This window comes from Molothrus ater, chromosome 20, assembly GCF_012460135.2.
Source record: "Molothrus ater isolate BHLD 08-10-18 breed brown headed cowbird chromosome 20, BPBGC_Mater_1.1, whole genome shotgun sequence".
In the NCBI taxonomy this organism is placed as follows: Eukaryota; Metazoa; Chordata; class Aves; order Passeriformes; family Icteridae; genus Molothrus; species Molothrus ater.
The window spans coordinates 1,186,554-1,202,548 of record NC_050497.2 but is presented as its reverse complement, the minus strand read 5'-3'; the positions used below and the strand labels follow the sequence as shown (position 1 = coordinate 1,202,548).

The 15,995-nt window shown below is 51.0% G+C and overlaps 1 non-coding gene across 1 annotated transcript; it reads right to left on the bottom strand.

Moving 5' to 3' along the window:
- Positions 1 to 15,211: 15,211 nt before the first annotated feature.
- TRNAT-AGU (transfer RNA threonine (anticodon AGU)) lies at positions 15,212 to 15,284 on the bottom strand. The gene has a single exon. It is a non-coding gene; the product is annotated as a tRNA-Thr (tRNA).
- Positions 15,285 to 15,995: the final 711 nt, after the last annotated feature.

Here is a 15,995-nt window from a genome sequence, read left to right as displayed (position 1 = left end):
ATATTATTATATTATGTTATATATAAAATATATAAGCATGTATCTTTATGTATATGTTGTATATAAACATATATACATATATATTATATACATATAACATCTATTTTAATATTTGCAAAAAGCCAATATTATAATATGTGTTTATGACAACTGGAAAGCAGTTAAAATTCCCTTTTGGATGTTGATTTTCTGTCAGTTTTGAAGGAGGTAAATTCCTGACTGGCTCTCAATTTCCTGAATTACAACCCACAAGATCCAAATGTTGGGATCATCACCCTCAGCCCTCACTGGGGTCATACCTGGGGCCTTTCCTGTGCATGAATGATAAAACTCCATAAAATCCCTTTTCCCTCTCTCCTGCCTCCCCTGCAGCCTGGGCACGTGGATGGTGGCAGGGAAGCCCCAGGAGCTGGGCTGGGTTAGGTGGGTCCTGCTGCTCTTCATCCCCCCCAGAGCTGCTGGGGATGTGACTACAAAGAGAAAAACTGGAGCTGTCATTTGCTGGTGACCTGATTTTTTTGAGAGGGGAAGAAAAAAGATGTCATTCTACAAATAGTTGAAATCATTTTTTCAGCTGCAGGTATAATTTATTTGGCTCACTCTCATTTCTCATAAAGAAGGGAGGATATAGAATAGTCCCCCCCAGGCATTCTGGGGTTTTATTTAAACCAGTGATTATAAAATCATAGAATCACAGACTGGTTTTGGTTGGAAGGGAAATTAAAGCTCATCCAGTGCCATGGGCAGGGACACCTTCCCCTCAACCAGGCTGCCCTGAGCCCTGGCCTTGGACACTTTTGAAAATCCAAAAAAGAGAAAAAATGGAGCAAAAAATTTGTTTCACAGACTGAACTTCCAGATTAAAGTGTGGAGCTGCCAGGGCTGCTGGTATGCACTGTGCCAACCATGATGTGATTGAAACCCATGACACATTCACCCAGATCACAAATTTGGCTTTAACAGGGTTGTCTCTTCAGGGAACAGACCCTGGACTTTTCTTTCCTTTCCCATTTCCGTGTTTTCAGGACCTTGCTTATGTTTCATTTTTCTGTGAAAGGCTCTTTCTCCATTATGACAATATTTTTATTTAGCAAAAATGAGGGATCTTATGTAATTCTGTGACTTCTGGAGCTAAAGGTCAAACGTTGCAGGAAAACATAAACCTTGGCAGCACCTTTTGCTTGTTGAAGCTTTCCAGCTTCCAGCATTTCAGATACTTCCATAACAAATGAGTCGAAATAGGAAAAGCTGCTCCAAGTCCATTTGCTCTTTTTGTGCTCTGTGCCTCCTCTGGAATTGCTCAGAGCTCTTCTGTCCCTCACAGTTCCTGGGGTGCTGTGTCCAGCTCTGGGGTCCCCAGCACAGGAAGGACATGGAGCTGTTGGAACAAGTCCAGAGGAGATCATGGAAATGATCAGAGGGAAGGGGCACCTCTTCCAGGAGGAAAGACTGAGGGAGTTGGGATTGTTCAGCCTGGAGAAGAGAGGGCTTGGGGAAAGCCTAAAGTCCCTTCTGAGACCGGAAGGGGCATAAGAGAGCTGGAGAGGGACTTGGGACAAGGCATGGAATGACAGGATAAGGGGGCAGGGATGGATGGGACATTGGGAATTAGGAATTGTTCCCTAGGCAGGGTGGGCAGGCCCTGGCACAGGGTGCCCAGAGCAGCTGGGGCTGCCCCTGGATCCCTGGCAGTGCCCAAGGCCAGGCTGGACAGGGCTGGGAGCAGCCTGGGACAGTGGGAGGTGTCCCTGCCATGGCAGGGCTGGCACTGGATGAGATTTAAGGTCCTTTCCAACCCAGCCCAGTCTTTGATCCCATGATTCCAAAGCTGCCCTTGCAGCAGCATGGGACAAACCCACACAGTTCTTCCCTGACAGCACCCTCTGAAGAGGCACCAAAATCCCGTTGATTCTCAGAGAAGGATCTGTGCCCTTGGCCAATCTCTCTCTCCCTGTTATTCCTCTTTCCCAGCTGAGTAGGATTGGCAGAACAGGACCTGGGGGTCCTGGTGGACACAACCCTGAGCAGAGGCTGGCACTGTGTCACTGCCCCAGGAAGATCAGTGGCACCTTGTGCTGCATTAGTGAATCTCCAGGTGGGCACACACTGGGCTCTGGGTTCCTTCTTGTGCTGGGCTCCCTGGAAACCTTCTTTCCATGCCTTGTGACCACCCCAGTGCCAGCCAGGGCCATCCCAGTGTGGCCATGGCAGTCACCTCCCCCAGTGCCATGAACTTCCAGCTGAAGGGGGCAAGGGGATATTCAGTGCCACCATTTCCATGGATGTGTTGGGGTCTCTGCTGCTCAGAGTGACCCCGAGAAGAGTTCCAAAGTCTCTTTTCCCAGCCCAGCACTTGAAGAAGGAGTCAGGGCTCTTCATTTCTTGGTCTCAAGGTTGTTTATTGTTCCTTATCTATAATTTTTTTTCTCCTGCCCTGCCGAGGTCCCTCCAGCAGGACAGTTCCAGGCACTCTGCCTGCCCCCAGGGCGGGGTTATGTCTTTACACTAAAAACTATGACTTTAAACTAAAAACTATTACTATTATTTACAATTACTTTCCAATACCTATCACCTATGTTAGACACTGAGCTTCTACTCTAAACCAATCTGTAAGTGCCAAGATCACAGCAGAAGATGGAGGCCAAGAAGAAGAAGAAGGAGAACGGCTGGACACGCCCAGTTCCCCCCATCTTGCCTCCTGAACCCCCATACCAAAAACCCCAAAATCGACTTTTCCACCCCGTGATAACTTCACTATTATTCTACCTAAACTGTTGTGGCTTGCTGATCTTCATATAAGGCTGGTGATTTGCTCCATGGGTCATAATCAAAACCACAGGCATTTTGGGCTCTGTGCCAGGGTCTCTGAGCCCCCTGGCAGGGGTCCTGGCCATCCTGGCCAGCCAGAGGGATGTGCTGGGCTCCCACAGGATGTATTCTGCAGTTTCTCCTGACTCCCTCCTCAGCATCCCTCGTGGTCCCTTCCCACCCTCCATGCCCTGTCTCAGCCGTGCAGGATGGCAACGCTCTCCTGCAAAGCATCACAGGAGAAATCCCCTCCCAATGCCATCCAGAGGGATCCCAGCTGCCCCAAGGCTTTCCAGGGAGATGGAAACACTGTCCCAGAGCAGCCAGGTGTGCCCAGGCATGGTCAGGAGATGTGGCCCTACAAGGGAGGCTGAGCTCTAGGGGGATGGACACACTGATCCATGTCCCCTCCTGGCTTGTTCCACCTCCTGCCTGGCCAGAGGCTGTTCCTGTGCTGGGACTGATGGGACAGGGAGCCCAGGGCTGCAGGGAGGGACAGGGAGCCCAGGGCTGCAGGGAGGGACTGGGATGCCCAGGGCTGCAGGGAACAAGGCTGGTTTTGTGGGTGCCCAAAAGCAGCAGCTGAAATGTCACCTGACACTAATCCTGCTGCTCACTGACTGTGCTGGGCTCCCCCAGAGCCCCGAGGTGTCCTCCCAGTGACCTGTCTGCAGCTGCTGGGTGCATTCCCTGCTGCCTGGATCCCTCCAGGCATGGATATGGGGAAGGATCTGCTGGTGGAGTGGAGGAGGGCCCTGCTGCTCCTGTCAGAGCTGATGGAAAGCTGCTGCCTTCTGCAGCTTCCACAGCAGCTGCTCCTCGGAGGGAGAGGGGAAGAAAAATGACCAAAAAAAAAAAGAGGTGAAGGGGACAGGAATGGGTTCAGCCAAACCCCAGAGCAGGAGCTGATGAAGATGCTGTGGGATCCCAGGAGTGGGAGTTCAGAGGAGGATGGGTGTGGAAGTGACCTGGTTCTGAAATGAAAGAGAAAATGAAATGGGATGTGTGGGTGGTCTGTAAGGTGATTTAGTAATAACCCAGAGCTGTGTGAACACTGAAACCCTGGAGTGTGTCCACCACATGTGGGTCACTGTCACAGCACTGCAAGCACAGCCCTGGGCAGATGCTCACCCCAGGGACTCACAGCACCTCTGAAGGACTCACACAGCCCTCTGAGGGCTCCAGCCCAGCCTCAGGAATCCCAACACTGCAGCCTTGCCTTGCACAGACCTGGCCAAGCCCCAAGAGCAGCCACCTCTCAGCTGACATTGGGGTCCTGCTCCTGCTGAGCTCCCTCCAGAGGTGCCTCACAGCCCGTGGGACCAGGTCTGGCCCGGCTCTGGCACTTCCTTGGCCTGCAGGATACACCTGGCAAATCCTTTCCCACACATTATTTTGCCTTTGCCACTGCCCAGCAGCCTGGAAAAGGGCTGGAGGCCTCCTGGCATTTCTTGCTAAGGAATTCTTGGCCAGTGACATCCTCCCCCTGCTGCCAGCACAATGTGGGGAAGGGAGGCAGGTGCTGCTTCAGCCTGAAGGGCTGAGCAACAGGAAACTCCCACAGGGCTTTCCAGGATGTAATGGCAGGAAATGGGGCTGCCAGGCACCTGGCTCCTGCCTCCAGCACTCACATCACCCAAAGCCAGCTCCCTCACTGCCCCAGGCTCCTGCATCCCTCTCCTGGCTCCCTGCAGCCCCTTCTCACTCACCTCCCACTTCCCTGATGAGGTTCCTGTGAGCTGCTGTGTGGCCACAAACTTCTAGGATTTCTTATTGCTTCATTCCCCCATGCTCAGGGGAAGGGGTCAACAATGCCCATGAATAAAAGATATGGGGAATATTTGAAGTAATAATGGGGATAATATAATTGGAATGATATGGGGATTTTGGAAAAGATGTGGGGCTGCTTTTCCCTACTCCCACTGCCCCCTGCACAGCCTCAGGGGCATCCTCACTTGGATGCCTCTCCCAGCCACCTACAGAACGGGTGGATCATCCTCTGAAGACAAATGGGCTTCTTGGAGCATCCCACGTTGTCATGGCAGGAATTAGGGACTTCCAAAAGGCTGAACTGATCACTGAATCTTGACTTCAGTGTGGTCACTTGAGCTGCACATTCTGTGTTTTGTGGCTGCCTCAGGTACCTGCTGCAGCTCCCACACCCCTCCTGCCACACACAGGTGCTCATCACTGGGAAAGCTTTGGGTTAGTTCAGTGAAACGCTTTTGCTTTTGGTTTTCTTGCTCCACATTGCTGAGTTATGGCCCATCCTGTGTTGTGAAAGCCCAGCTCCTGCTGTGTTTGTTTTCCTTGTGATGCTCTCGCCCCCAGCATCCCAGCACTGCCCATGGAGCTGTGGGGAAGTGCAGGTGCACAGTCCACTCCTTCCAGCCTGGAAACTTTGGATGTTTTTAGCTCAGCTTTAGCTGTGATTCAGGATTGTGGGGCAAGAGGTGAACTGCAGGGGAGGGAATGAAATCCCAAATCCCTGAGCTCACTGTGGTCTGCAGAGAAAGGTGAGACCTTTCCAGCTGAACTGGTTCTGTGAGGACACTGCTCAGGAGTCACAGACCAAGAGAATGAAGAGGAAAACCCCTGCAGGCACTGCAGGGCTCTTTGGCAGCTCTTTTCTTATGCAGTGCTCAGAAATCTTTCCCCTTCTCCAGCTGATGCTCAAGCTGAGTCAGCCCCAAAGCCGCACTTGCTGTTTGGTGCAGATCAATCTCCCCACATGTGCTATGGGGGGTCTTGGGCATGACCCAGTGACCCCTGCAGGATTTTACAGCCTCAGACATTTTACAAACCTCTGAATCAGAGCCTCAATTCCTGAATGCTTCTGGGAACTCAATTCTCTGAATTACTTCAATTCCCCCTCAAAGAACAGCTCAGGGGGTCAGAAATGTGGCCACAGTGCTCCTGGCTGGCAGTGCTCTGTCACAGCTGCTGAGGTCTGTCCTTGGTCCTCACCTGGACCATGCCCTGCCTTCCCTTCCCTGTTCCTCCCTGAATCACTCCCTGCCTTTCTTTCCCTGGATCACTCCCTGGATCATCTCCCCTTTTCCTCCCTGGATCATCTCCCCTGTTCCTCCCTGGATCACTCCCTGGATCATCTCCCCTGTTCCTCCCTGGATCACTTTCCCTGTTCCTCCCTGGATCACTCCCTGGATCATCTCCCCTGTTCCTCCCTGGATCACTTTCCCTGTTCCCCCCTGGTCACTCCCTGCCTCACCTTCCCTCAGCTCAGGCTCTTTGCTGCCAAGCCGCCCATCTGGGTCTGTCCAGGTGAGAAATTCCCGGTGTTCTCCTGCCTTAAATCTCCAGCCCATGGGGCAGTGGTGGGTGCCAGCTGAGTGCCATTTGCCCCTCCATCCCCCTGTGCACCCAAATCTGGCCCTTGCCTTTGATTTCCAGACACTTGGATGAGTCTTTCTGCTGAAGTTTAATGTAGTAAACGCTCCCTGATCTTTGCATTCAACACCAAAGCCTTCCCCTGTGAAATCTCAAGGAGATTCTCTTTGTGCTCCAGATGGGGAATGTGTAAAAGCAGCTCTTGCTGGTATGAGTGACTACCTCAGTGTTTGATTAATTTTCTATTTCTGAAGCTCTGATAACACCAATGGTTGGAAGCCCCAGAGGAGAGCTGCGGTACAGGAGAAAATAGAAGCTGCAGAACAGAGTGTAGCTTAAATTAGTGGGATCAGAGGGAAAGCACTAAAAATCAGGGTTTGTCATCAGAATATATCAATGCTCTCTCACCTTGCAGGAAGGACATGGCCTTGTCCCAAAGTCAAAAGGCAGAAGAGAGTGTCCAGCAGCACAGGAGGAATTGTGCCTGAACCCCCCAGCAACACTTTCATGGGAACATCTTCCCAACAGTTCAGAGACCCAACAACATCAAATCCAACAGTGCATGGCAGAGCTGGGCCTATGACCCTGACAGAAAAAACGTGAAAAGTGTTCCTGGAATCAGGAATGGCTCCAGTGCAGAAGAGATTCTGCACAACATTCAAGGGCTGGACGAGGTTCAGGCCTGGGCTCAGGGCTATACTGAGGATAAAATTCACCTTGGGCACAATGTGTGCACTCAGCAGAGCCCAGCCCAGGGACAGGGCTGCAGCCTCCCAGGCTGTGCTGGTGGGTGCCAGCTGAGCCCCAGCCCTGGGGCTGCAAAAGGGTGAAATGGAGCCAAGGCTGCATTTTGGCATCTGCTCCTGGGGCCAGGGGCTGAATTTGCCATTAATGTTCCATGAAATATAAAACAAGAGTTGAGGTCGTCTCTGGACCTCATTAACACTTGGAAAAGCCAAGGGGAATATCACATTTGGCTGCAGGGCCAGCACAAGGCAGCAGAGAATCTAACATTTCAGCTTCCACTCCAAAAAGCCCAACAGCTTTGTTTCAGTTCTGACTGCCCATTCCAAAATCAACGGAGACAACCAGTTACTGGGGAAAAAAGGGCATTGCCAATGGAACCAACTGAAAAGGTTCATTCTGTTCTCTTTGGGGATATTCACTCTCTTTTGTTTATGCTCAGTCTATGAATTTCACGGCAGAAAAGGAACTCCTTGAAACTGATCCTTTAACTTCTCAATGCTCCACATTCACATGTGGTCTCAGCCTTGGGAAGGACATGGGATGGATCCTGAGCTGATGTGGCCACATGAGTGTTAATAACAAAATAATTCCACTGCTTTCCCCCAGCAGCTGCACACTCACAGCCAATTGTGTCTGAATCAGGAAGTTCCTGAATGGTTCCCAGGAAAATTCCCCGTGCAAACACAACCAGACTCACTCCTAGAACGTGCTTTTCTTCCCCTGGCAGCACTGGGAGCACTGGGATGGACACCCCTGTGATGTGTGGGTGTCCTGCAAAGCTCCAGGCACAGAGAGCAGAGAAGCCTTCCCTGCATACAGCTGGGCTCCTGCTGCTCCCACTGCTGGGGAGGGGAAGGAGAGAAACAAGGGAAAATAGAAGCAAACATACACCTTAAGCAGCTCTGCCTTCCAGAGAAAGGAAACACAAGGCTCATTGAGAGAGGAAGGCAATTTCAGGCTCCTTAATCATCCTCTGGGTTCATTGTTGGGGTGTGATACTGGTGATGAACTGGGGAATTACAGCTGTGGGTGTGCTGGAAACCCAGCTGGGGACTGGGACTCATAACTCCCCTCCAGTCCCCACAAACTCTTGAAACGCTTTGGTTACAGCAGCTGAGCAAACACAACAAAACAAAACTCACTTCACCTCCATCCTGGGCGGAAGCAGCAGAATTCCCTGGCACTGGGAGATCCTTTTGTGAACCCGGCTCTACAAAGAAGCAAACGGCCCGAATGGGAAGGAAAGCTGTGGGAAGGTTTAGTTTGGACCCATCATCAGCCTGACTCTTGGACTAGAGGCAGGATTCTCTGTAGGTTTGCTGGATGTTTTCCAGGAAGCCAAGGCAGCTTTGCTGGAGCTCTGCTCTTCCAGTGGATCCGGGTGCTGCCCTCTCCCGGCCCCCGGGCTGGGGCAGAGCAGGGAGAGCACTGCAGCCTTTCCCCAAACAGCTCTGATGCTGGGGCAGGGCAGGGAGAGCACTGCAGCCTCCCCACAAACATCTCTGATGCTGGGGCAGGCAGGGAGAGCACTGCAGCCTCCCCACAAACATCTCTGATGCTGGGGCAGGGCAGGGAGAGCACTGCAGCCTTTCCCAAACAGCTCTGATGCTGGGGCTGATGCAGGGGCATCCATGTTCACATCAGGGAGAGCACTGCAGCCTCCCCACAAACATCTCTGATGCTGGGGCTGATGCAGAGCAAGGGTAAGCACTGCAGCCTTTCCCCAAGCAGCTCTGGTGCTGGGGCTGCTGCTCTGGGTCTCTGGCACTGTGGATAGCCTGGAAGGTGTTGCCCAGAGGGGACAAGACTCCTGGAGCTCCTGTCCCTGCACCTGCCTGCCCTGGGAGGAGAACTGGGGGAGGACTGCAGCTGAGTGATGTAGGACTGTGTCCTAGGTTGATTGTATGATGCTTTTATCCCAAATCATCTGTTTATGCTGAATAATAAGTTTTGCACCTTTAAGACTTGTTCCAGAGAGTGAAGGGGGGAGAGAAGAAGCGCAGAGCAAGACGATTTGGGATCAAAGTCAACCTAGGACAGACTAACAGGGGACTGATGCCTCCTGGTGGTCCCAGAAAACCCCACCGGCAGTGTGGGGATGGTCTGTGCACTGCCACAGCCAGCAAGGGCTCCTGGTGCTGAGCTGGCTGGGGAAATCCCACTGGGGACCTGGGACATGCAGGGGTCACCAACTGGGAGTGCACAGAAAGGGGAGTCCAAGCAAAGGGGCAGAAGGGAAAGGCTGGGAAATGTAAAAAGGCAGAGGTGGTTCAGGGCTATGGAGTGCCCAGACAGGAACAACAGGAGTGGTGGGGCAGCTTTGGGCACCACAGTGTAAGAACTAAAGCTGTTAGAAAGTGCTCAGAGCAGGGACACGGGGATGGGGAGGATCTCGAGGGGAAGGCAGTGAGGAGCTGCTGAGGGCACTGGGATTGTCCAGCTGGAGCAGGAGGCTGAGGGCAGAGCTCCCCAGGGCTGCAGCTCCCATCTCTGCTCTGGGCCAGGGACAGGAGCCAGGGCACGGCTGGGGCTGGGCCAGGGCAGCTCAGGCTGAGCTCAGGGCAAGGTTCTTCCCCCAGAGGGTGCTGGCACTGCCCAGGCTGCCCAGGGAATGGGCACGGCCCCGAGGCTGCCAGAGCTCCAGGAGCCTTTGGGCAGCACTGCCAGGCTGGGGTTGCTGGGGGGGCTGGGCAGGGACAGGGGCTGGACTCAGGATCCTGGTGGGTCCCTCTCAGCTCAGGAGATTCCATGATTCTCCTGGTTAACAAAACTGGAGCCCATTGGAGAATTGTTGAAAGCTTCAACTCTGAAAAGACTCCAGACACAGCTGGGACCAGGTGAGAAGGGAAGAACCAAACCAGTGTGGACCTGACACCTGACTCGTGAAAACCCCAGCCCAGCACTTGGCTGGGCCCTGCAGGGTTTGGCAGAGGGCAGGGGTGGGGCTGTGCTCTCCCTGTCGTGTTTCCCCCCCCGTGGAGGGACTGGTAACTGTGAGCCTTGACACAGAGACAGTCCAGACAAGGACGTGTCCCTCTGCTTTGCCACCCCCCAGCAGCAATGCAGGTAGGACAGGCCACCAGCACTGTCACCTGAAGCTGCATGGGGACAAAAAACTGTTCTCTGGGTTAAAAATGCTGTAGGAAATGGTCCTGTGGAGCTGGTCCTGAGAGTGCACGTGATGCTGTTGTGCACTGCAGTCTGTGATGGTGACAGAAGTGTGGCTGTGGCTGGGATGGTGCAGAGATATTTCATCAGGGCAGTTGTACCAATGCCAGGATATCTAACAGCTGGCCCCAGAAATAATTGTCATTTCTGGTGTGAGACAGTTGTGGAATGAGCAAATTAATCACAGCCAGGGCCATCTCTGGACTTTGCCCTTCTGCTTTCTGCAAAGTGTCACCCCCAGGGGCTCTGGGCTGGGCTGCTGTGCTGGCAGTGGGCAGCAGCATGGAGGGCATTGTGCTCTGGGCCTCCTCTGCTCCTGCAAGGCTTGGGCTAAGCCAGGCCCATCTGACACAGGAGATTGAAAAGAATTGCAGGGAAACAAAGAGAAATTCTAAGCTTTCCTCAGAAACCTATTAAAGTCCCTGTCATTTGCTCAGAACACATGGAATAGCCTTTATTACAGGCATTTTGCTGAGCACAAAAGCTACTTTCAATAACACAGGAAGGGAAAAATCATTACAAACTTGCAAGAATCAAGGACCATCTTGCAGAATCTCTTTGTCATGAAACAAATTATGAAAGGCTATAAATAGATGACCATTATTAGAACAAGGAGCTCTCTAACTGGGCTCTGTGCACAGGGAATGAACTGCTTCCCTCCCAGCCAGGGGGGAGCTGAGGCAATCAGCAGGTACGTCACAGGCTCTCCAGGGTGCAGCAGAAAGCAGAATTAAAGTCCTTGCCTCCTGCTTCTGAAACTGGGAGAAGCATTTGGAGACACAGGTTACTTAAAAGGCTGTTAAAAATACACAAAATACACACAGGTACTCCCCCACCACAGGATGGGGCTGAGCTTAGTCAAGGTCACACCTGGAGGTGTCCAAGGGCAGGGTGGATCAGCCTGGAGCAACCTGGGAGAGTGGAAGGTGTCCCTGCCCATGGCAGGGCTGGAATGAGATAAAATTTAAGGTCCCTCCCGACCCAAACCATCCCAGGACTGTGTGGCTCCATGGTGCCACTGCTGAACAGAGCACAGGACAGAGTCTGGCTGTGCTATCCAGCTCCACCATGACCTCCTGGTTCCCTTTCTTGCCTCTCAGGGGGTTTCCTCCTCCTTGATTGCTTGAAAAAATGACTCCTCTGAATTTTATTTTTTTTAAATTCCAGCCTAACATATTAATTCCTGCTCATTAAAATAGTTCCTCCTCCTTCTGGCTGTTTACTCCTGTGGTATTTCTGTGACTTACTCATGTCTACTTTTAGCCTTCCTGTGGACAGACTAAACATAATCAACTCCTTCCATCCCCCCTAAGGCAGACCTGCCATTCCTGTGCCATTCCCCCTGGCAGATTCCTGGATCTGCCCTTCAGTCCCATTTGCCTGGCAGGGTGCCCAGGTGAAACTGGGCATGGCTGGCTTTCTAAAGCTGGGCTTTCTAAAGCTGGGCTCAATTGGCACTAACTGCTTTTCATAGTTTGGTTACATTTGCAGTAATACAACAATCCCATGCTCTTTCCCAGGTTTTTCATGGAGTTGTGGCCTGCAGGAATGAGGATGTTTACTTATATTCCAACTGTCCTGAGCAGGTCAGTGGGATCTCCCTGGCTGAGTCCAGGAGAATCAGAATGCCAGCATTAAACCCTGAGGGCCCTGATGTGGAAAAGACAAGATATGGAAATTTTCCAGGATATGGAAATTTGAAGGGTGAGCAGCACAGTCAGGGAGAGACTGGGAGCTGCAGGATTTGTGCAAAGGAAGAGTCTTGAAAAGCTGCCCCAATGGCTCTGAGACATTTTTGCCAGTGCTGTTACCTGTCCGTGGGATCTCTTATCCCCACAGGAACTGCTGGTTTGGGGTTTTCTCCTTGAACAGGGCATAATCCTTTCCAAACACTCATGGAGCAGTGTTTGGGATGTGGTGATCATTGATAAATTCCATTCTGAGCTGCTGTGTCCAGCACAGAGCTGAGCTTTGCTGGCTGCCGGGGCTGCTGTGCTTGCAAGAGGCTCCCACATTCCAAAGGAAAAAATGACTCCTCCCAATGGGCCAGCAGGATTTTCTGTGCTTCTGGGAAGGTGCCATGGAAGTCTTGGGGAGCAGCAGGACCATGTTCACATCAGGTTTTAGTGTCTGCATCCGGCCTTTGGGGCAGCCAGCAGCTCTCCTGGTGCTCTTAGTGCTGTGTTTGATGCTCTTTGTGGGCCTTGGGGCTCAGGAGGAGCAGGTGGTGATCTCACAGGCTCCAGGAGATCCCAGAAACATTGAGGCTGGAAAAGACCTCCAGGATCAAGTCCAACCTTTGGCCAAACACCCCTGTGCCCACTATACCATATCTCAAAGTACCATATCTCAAAGAGCCACATCTCCCTGGTTTCTGAACACTTCCAGGGATGGTGACTCCAGCACTTCCCTGGAGAACCTGTTCCAATGCTTAAAGGGCAGGGACACAACAATGTCCCTGGGCAAAACTTTGCACCAAGGCTTTGGAGAAATCCTCTTGGATGTGAGTGGAAGATGGGCACAGATGTCCCTGTGGATGCTGTGCAGCTCCCTGGTCCTGGCACACTGGAACATGGAGCTGGTATTTCATATTTTTTAATATTATTTCAGAAACATTTCCTATTTGTTTTTTTAAACATTGTTGTTAAATCCACAATATCTTGTTTGGAATAATGGATTGAGTGTATTCATTATGGGAGAACTGAAAATTGATAAATTTGGGTGATTTTCCCCCACTCTGAATTCTGCAGTCCTACCAACTTTATTAATAATTTTTTTCCTGTGGCTGAGGCTACAAAGCTGCCCTTTGATCCCTGTGTATGTTAGATTTTAACATTAGTGTCAATTGTATTTCTAAGCCCAAAACCTCTTTAAACATGGGAACATTTTCACTGGCTCTGGCTCAAGGCTTCCCTCCCTGGATTAGGCTATTTATTGTTTCCCACATGTCTTAAGAAATGGATTAGTTGAGGCATTTGTGGCCTTTCCTAGGACTGACATGGAGGCAGAAATGCAGCTCTGTAACACAGTCCTTGGAGTGGGGCACCTTGATGCTGCAGGGCTGCTGGGCCACAAAAGTCACTGTTGTTTATAAGGAAAGAAATGATTTCTCTGTCCAGCTTGATGGAACCCTTGGAAGGAGACCCAGGAATGAAAAGTATTCCAGAGAAATGCACAGAGTCCAGGATGGCTTTAAAAATAGAAATTATATTCTGAAGTTGTGAGAATATCAAAAGCAAGTTTTCATGGATAGGCAGGAAGACACCTTTAAATCTCCCTAAAGAAAGCAATAAAAGCCTGTCTGGGTGTGGATTGGGCAGGTCACAGCCCTGGCCCTGAACAAACCCACAGGGCACCAGCCTGGCCCCATCCCTGGGGCAGAGCTGCACGACCTCCTCTCACCTCTGAACGTTTCTGCAGCATTTCCATCCCACAGGTTACAAAACCATGGGATCAGAGAATCCTGCAATCTCCTGAGCTGGGATGGACCCACCAGGATCGAGTCCAGCCCCTGTTCCTGCCCAGACACCCCAACAACCCCACCCTGGGCATCCCTGGCAGCCTCAGGGCCGTGCCCATTGCCTGGGGACAAGGAAGAGGTGCCCTCCCTGCCTCCCACATTTACCTGGGCTTCAGGATTTGGATATAAACACTTCACCCTCTTTCCACCTCTAGTCAAGCGCTGTCTTTGAAAGAGAAGGAGATGATGGGTGATGGATACAAAGGGATTCCAGGTTCCCTGGTAAAATCATCTTTGCCCCAAGCTGATGCTCAACAAGCAGCATCAGAGAGTTTGGGCTCTGCATTGCAGCAGGGTCACTGGGAGAGGAGCTCTGGCATTAATATCAGCTACTGCAGAGATTAGGAATTCAGCAAAACACATCCTGAACATTTGTCCTCTTTGCACAGAAAGGAAAGACATTAATTTTTCAGAGGATCATTTCCATCCCCACCAGGCTCAGCTAGGCTGAACCCACAAGCCTGATTGCAAAAGTGAACTTGAACCACAAAGATATTTTTGGGTCTTGCTCTGTGGTCTCCTCTGAAAGCCAAATAAAGAGATAAAGCTGGAATGAGGGACAGGGGGAATCCAGGTAGAGCCACAACAGCCTGGAGATAAATTCCCTTTTAGTAAAACCCATCTATTTTCCAGGATCTGGGGTTACAATAACAGTAACTTGTGCTCATTTATTAATTGCAGATTAATGGGAACCCTGCTGGCTACTGTTTCTTTGTCCTCACTGGGATATATTCAGAGGAAAGCAGGGAAATTCCTGCAGGTCAGGTGGGGAGGAAACACATCCACCCTCCAAAGCTCACGTTTTTGGGACAACAGAGCTGGAAAGAACCAGCCTGGGGAGAGGCAAACAAAGCCCTGTGTCCCTCATGCCACCCTGTGTCCTCCTCCACAAGAAAAAAATCTTTCAGCCTTTTGAGCCTTCATTCCCTCAGATGGAAAAGGCCCTTTTAAAATTCAGAAATTACCTTTTTCATCATTGGTTTGGCTCATTTGGACTCAATATAGGGAGTCTACTTGAAAATGAATAGGGAAAAGAGATGTGCAAAGGCAGAGGAGGAAATCTCATAAATCTGGACAGCAATTCATTGAATTCAAGATGCAAAACAGGTTAATTCTTACCTATTACTTCATTCTTAGAAATGATCCCTTTCCTGTACCCCCAGCAGGGCTCTGTAGATGACTGATGTTACTGATTCTCCACAAACCATATTTACAATGTCTTCAGCCAGCTCTGCAATCACTGAGCTCTGGAGCCATAATTTGATCCTCCTGCTGCTGCCTGAAGAGATGAAGCAGCTCTGACTGTAAATACCTGGCAGCCATTCCAGCTCTGTCCATCAGTGACCCTCCCAAAGTCTGCAGGGTCCAGAAGGCTCCAAACCCCATTAGTGGATGTTCCCCTTCTCTGAATGCTGTACATTAAATATATTCCAAGGGTACAACGCTGACCATTGCTGCTTTCTCTGCTTCTCATTGCCTGTTGTTTGGTGTAGGTGCTGGGGGATGTTTGTATTTCACTTAGGCTGGGGTGGATGCTCCAAAAAACAACTTCAGGAACACTTTGGGGTTAAGCAGGAAGAGAAATCAGTGAGGTCCATGCAGGAGGTACAGACCCTTGCAAGGCTCCAGTGAGATTTGAACTCACGACCCCTGGTTTACTAGACCAGTGCTCTAACCCCTGAGCTATGGAGCCTCTGAAATTTGGGTGCTTTTGCCTCTGCAAACATTTCATATCATAATTTTCTCATAATTCTGGTGGGAAACAGCCCCAGTACTGCTGGGATATGCTCCAAAGATTTTCAATTCTCTTTCCAAACTGCACCAAAACCCATCAGAGACACAAAACCACCACCACAAGGTGAACCCAAAGCTGGAATTGACTGTCCTTCAGCTCATCCCTGTCGGGACATCAAGATGGATGAAAAGTTTACAAAGAAACGATGATACTGGGGCTCTTCATAGTTATTGCACTTATTTAGCAAAAAAGAAAAGAAACAGGGGCCATGAAGATGCTCCAAAAGCTGAAGGCCCTCTCATGTGAGGAAATGCTGAGAGAATTGGGATTATTCAGCCAAGGGAAGGGAAGGGAAGGGAAGGGAAGGGAAGGGAAGGGAAGGGAAGGGAAGGGAAGGGAAGGGAAGGGAAGGGAAGGGAAGGGAAGGGAAGGGAAGGGAAGGGAAGGGAAGGGAAGGGAAGGGAAGGGAAGGGAAGGGAAGGGAAGGGAAGGGAAGGGAAGGGAAGGGAAGGGAAGGGAAGGGAAGGGAAGGGAAGGGAAGGGAAGGGAAGGCTCCAAGGTGACTTTATTGTACCCTTTCAGTACCTGAAGGGCCTCCAAGAGAACTGGAAAGAGACTTTTCATAAGGACATGGAGGGACAGGACACAGGGAGTGGCTTCCCACTGCCA